This window comes from Camponotus floridanus, unplaced genomic scaffold (assembly GCF_003227725.1).
Source record: "Camponotus floridanus strain SB8 unplaced genomic scaffold, Cflo_v7.5 scaffold151, whole genome shotgun sequence".
NCBI classification, from domain to species: Eukaryota; Metazoa; Arthropoda; class Insecta; order Hymenoptera; family Formicidae; genus Camponotus; species Camponotus floridanus.
Window position 1 is genome coordinate 309,711 of NW_020229272.1, and position 6,000 is coordinate 315,710.

The window sequence follows — 6,000 nt, forward strand, 5'->3', positions numbered from 1 at the left end:
TGATGTCTTATAGTTGTTTTGCAGCATAAAGCGCTGTATGCAAATTTTTGATATGTAGTTATTTGTTATTGATTTTTTCATGTCAGGCGATATTTAATGCACCACTAACTGTATTTTATTTTATAACAATATATTAATTTTTACAAATATCTTTTTGATTAAAGAAAATATATTTTTGATAAGAATTATTAGATGTTGGGTTAAAAAATATATTGAAAAAGACACAACGATAACTGCATCAGCCGATAACAGTTTTCAATTTTGACTTATTCATTGTTTGAGTTAGCGATAGAACATAGTCATATTGCCAAGTATAAATAATTGTTCTGATATAATCATTAAAATTATATGAAAAGAACTTAAGAATGTTGTTTTAATAATTATGGATAAAGTTTCAATGAGATATTTCAAATATCACTTTAATATACATATATCATCGATTAACAGAGATATTTAATATTATAAATTGTGATAAGGGATAGCAAAAAATATATACTTCTATCCGCAAAAAATATATACTTCTTTTTGGAGATTTATTGCAACTTTCACCTGTATATAAGTATCCATCTTTTATTAAATTATGAAAACTAAAAGTTGAGAAGTATATTGGTGCAGTGGGTTTTGTAAATTTATGGTCTTTATCATTTTTTCAGTTATGATGATTTTATATGCGACAACAAGAAGCTAATTCTTATCGAAATATTAACGATAGTTCGAGTTAGAATGATAACAGACTTAAATGTATCTATTTTTTAGAAACAGGAATGTAAATTTTAGAGGAATTAATTGTGACGACTTATTACAAGAATTATATAATTATTTGCAAAGCTTACCAATAAATACAGTTTGTTTATTTGTTTAACTTATGCATTATATGATATTTTGAATATTGCAATGTTAAATCATATTTCTTCGAATAAGATAACACTTGTTGTTAAGATCTGACAGAATGTGTACCATATTTAAAGAAAAAAATTATGAAAATATTAAATGAAGATGAACGATAAAGATAGTTCTCAAATAGCTGGAATTAGCAAGAATCATAACTGTAAAATTAACAACACATATAATGATTAGAAGAAATATCGATATTAATTAGGTCTTGTAAATGATAAGATTGGTATATTGGTACAATTGGTACAATAAAAGAATATTATTGCTTAACTTTTATTTACTACACAATTTAAATATTAAATATTTAAAAAATGATAACTCTGTCAAAATAAAGTCAAAAAAGCTGTTTAGCAATTATTATAACTAATATTGTCTATTATGATATCGATTGACTATGTTATTATATTTATGAAAGAATAAGTAATGCTGTAATTCAAATATATGTATATTATGCTATATTGATTAAGTGCTATTTTGGTGAATTTTGAGCAAATGTATCGGAAAATAAAGACACATGTGTTATCAATTTATTTAAAAAATTGCGGGAATATGATTATTATGTTTTCTTTATTTTGGTTTCTCTTTCTCTTCTGTTTTTTTGTTTTTTTTTTCATGTGTAGTTGCGCCATTTAAAGGTTACAATAATTTAAATACTAAATAAAATGATATAAATAATTAAGAATCTTTGAAACATTACAAAAAATGTTTCAAAGATTCTTAATTATTTATACCATTTTATTTAGGATTGTTAGTAATAATTTTAATTAATTTTAATGTTATTTGTAATTCTATTACTTACAAAATATGTTATATTAATAATCTATTACTTACAAAATATGTTATATTAATAATAACAAAATATGTTATATTAATAATAAATATTAATAATATTATATGTGTTTTACACATACATTTTGTAACTAATAAGTAGATATAAAATAGAGAGAAAATACAGAAACTAAAAATATAATAATTGCAGTATCGATTATCTTAGCAATTTACATCTATGTTATTGTTTAATATTTTAACGCTGTTAAAGCAACGATGTAATCAAATATCGTCTTACTATTAATGTACATACATGTAACGTTAGCACGCTATATCACCTTTAACTTAGGATCTATATAATCGTTAATATGTAGAATTGTCACAGCTTGCGATCATGGTTGACACTATAGAAAAGGTTTTAAAACCTTTTTTCTTAATCTTTTGTTTCTATGGTTTTGGATTTTTTAGGAATAGCTCGAGTTATGTAAGATTTTGCTTGAACATCTTTTCTATATTAATTCCGTGGAATGTTTATGCTTGTGTCTTTTATTATATGATAATTTTTGGAGCATATTCTTCATTCAAAAATTTTTTGAGAATTTTCGAAGTAGTGGGAAATTTTTTTGTGACAATAATATCTACAATCAACATCATTCACAAACGTGAGGTACACATTTTTTCTTTGTGAATGTCTTATAATAACCTACTGTATTATTTACAGTAAAGAAAATAATAAGAAATATCATTTCTCTAAATTTAAAATGATTTTTATTATTCGTTATCTTGTTATTAGTTATCTGAAATCAAATTAAATTATATTTGACAAAATTTAATTTGATTAAATATGAAATAAATCATCTATTTTTTTATTTATATAATGTGTAAAATGTATATAATGTATAATGTATAATATAATCTTATGTTTCTCAAATACAATTTTTTGGCTCTAAATATTAAATTTACAGTAACTTAGTAAAGTATTTAAGTTAAAAAGAATAAGAAAATAAATACTTCTCATTTTTTATATAAAGAATCTAAGAATTTTTTTATAACGATTAATAATTTATTCAAATGAATTTGGAATTTTCGAAATTCATATAATTATTATGAATGAAAATATAATTCTTAAGTAAAACCAATTTTATCGTAAAAATTAATTTTATATTATTTTAGGCGAAGAAAACCATGGACATAATCTATAAATTGACAAATCTTGTTTATTTTGACCAGTTACGCGAAGATGTACGATAAATCTCCTGCTTAAAATCTTTCGATTTTAAACAGCTTTTATTAATCATTTTTAAATAACAAATATTATAATCCAGATTTGCCAATTTATTTTTCATATATTACTTCAGCCGTAAAGTTCAATGGAATGAGTTTGTTTTGCTTTGGGTACAAATTTATTTTTAAAGTTAATTTTTAATATTATTCATATTTATACAAGCAAAAGGTAGTTTTGAAGTTAGGCTTATGTACAAAAATATAAAATAGCAATAATTATATATTATTTGATATTTGATACTTACTTTCAGTTCATCATGGGAATTATTAGTATTATGCTTTTTATGGTTGGAGTGAATACTTCTCCCTTATCTCGGGATTTAATTTCTTACGAGAGTAATGTAACATGTTTTAAGTAAATGAAAAAATATATAATTCTAAAGAGGACTATATATAATATTTTACCTATATATATATATATATATATATATATATATATATATATATATATATCCGAACATTTTAATTATTAGAGTGTTAGTTGTAAATGATTGCACTGGGTAACAGTCAATCTGTTGTCAAAGATTTATGAGTTGATTTTGAATAATTAAGGGCTTCGAATGTGTTGTTAATTTTTCTAGATTAATTCTAGTTTTCAAGCAAATGCTTATATCCTAAATATTCATTAAAAAAATTAAGTCAATATAAAAAAAACATAACCATATAATTATTATCCATAACAGTATATTTGCCATAAATATAACAGAAAACATCAGGATTATTTACATACTGTTTTCGCACAGTACTCATTTTCGCGGTGAAAAATATTCGTCATATTTAGTCAAATGAGGCCACTAGTTAAACTAACACTAATAAAACAAGTTCTTGTTATTTTTTTTGCGGAGGGTTAGGAACGTTGAACGATTTGAATGCACGTCGTTTTGTCAAGTAAAACAGATTTGAATCATTCGAGAGGTAATTACAATTTAAAAATAGATCAAATTTGACCAATTTTGATTATTTTAGAAATCAGAGTCGATTCAGCCAAAGTGAATATACAATACGAAATCAGGATCATCAAATATATATAAACCTTTCTTAAACCTTTGGCAATATGAGAACATTTTTTTTCTTGTTCTCGGTATTATCGTTCACAATTATATCGACATTATTATATTATTATATTAGTTATGCATTGTTATATTTATTGATTCATCTTATTAATTTATTATTTATATCTTATTAATATATTATATCTATAAATATATTATATCTAATATATTATATCTATATTAATATATTTATATCTTATTATTATATCTTATTAATATATTATTTGATGTTTTTTTTATATATATGTTTTGGACACAAATTTTTTTAAATATTTATAAACTACATTTTTGTTATTAATTATGTAATATAACAAAAATCCGTTCTAAGAATTTTATTTAACAAATAAATCTGTGTATGCACTAGTTATGCGAAAACATTGATTTTTCTATATCGTTTTCAATTAATTAAAGAATATTGTTACTTGTTCACCTATTACAATTCTACTATCATGTCAAATATTAATTAACGATATTAAGCTATAAGTTGTGTATCAATCATTAGCGCTAATATCGATATAATAATATAGTTAACGATATAGATCAATTACTTAATTACATATATGTATATGTATATGCAATTAAATGATGTATAATGTTAATAGTTAATAGTTAATAGTTAATAGTTAATAGTTAATAGTTAAATTCATAATTAATAATTAGTTTTACTAATTATTAGTTATTAAATTGTTAACTATTATTCTATCGTCTTGATAAATCTTTTTAAAAAAAGAAAAAAGGGGGCGCCGAGTTCATGTACTAATTAGTAATTACATCTAACTGTTGTCTTGTCTACAAAAATAGTGATATATAAAAATTGCGCTAACTAGCGCTATAAAGTGACATTATAAAGTGACATGTAGATGGATCGAAAGATGATCCAAAACAGTCATTTTTATTGCATGTAATGTAATATTCATTTTGAAATATATGAGTAATTAGAAAAAAAAACTGTTGTTTGTTTCTTGCCAGGGTCGTCTTAACCGCGTGTGCGAAGTGTGCATTGCTATTCATCAGGTTCCACGTACTATTTAGATATAGTTGTTATTATAATTTTTTTCAGTTATTACTACTATATTAATATCTAAATGAAAGATAATAGTAATATTTACTATTATTAATGTTACAATGACTATATGAATAGTAAAATTATATGTATCATTCCTTTCTTTCATTTTTTACTTATATGATATTCGAAATTATTATAAATTATAGTAAAAAGTTTTATTGTTTCTCGGTACCATGCATATATAGTTTATATTACCAGTATTATAGTAAAATTTACTATAAAAATGAGTATCCTAACTATAATTTTTTTACCATGCAATTATAGTCAATTTTATTATCAATTTTTTTAGTGTACGAAGGATGAAAAATCATTATATCTTTGTTTGTCGTGATATATTTATTGTAACATAAAATATATATTTCTAGAAATTAAGCGCGGGATAAATATGCTATGAATGATTTACTAATTAAACTTAAAGAGAAAATCATATAATTACTTTCTTCTTTATTCCTCAATATTTATCCTAAAATTACGAGGTATTTTTATCTTGTGATATGGCAAAAATTAAGTGTTTTTTTAATCAGTACACTTAATTCGCTAATTGAAAAATCTACAAGTGTTTGGAAAAATCATCAGTTTCACTAGTATCATTATTGTAAGACGAATTTTGTCATGAGATCTCTTAAATCATTTTTGTAAAGGATTCTCAAGATTTTGTGCAAAATTCGGGGTGGTGCTGAAATCGTTGCCGATCCCTAAATATATTCATATCGCCAATGCTAAATTTAGGTCGTATTATCCACTTATGATTCTCTGGCCTTGGAAGTATAACCCGTCGGTCGTTTCGTACTCTGTACTTTATGTTATCCATTGTTAGGCTCAATTAGAAAATTGTCGCAATGACGCGCACTATCGTGACGCGTGTAATCGCAGCGCGGTGTGATTTTCTTCTTCACCCTGCTGTTACAATTCACGTCAGGATAGTCGTATCTCGGC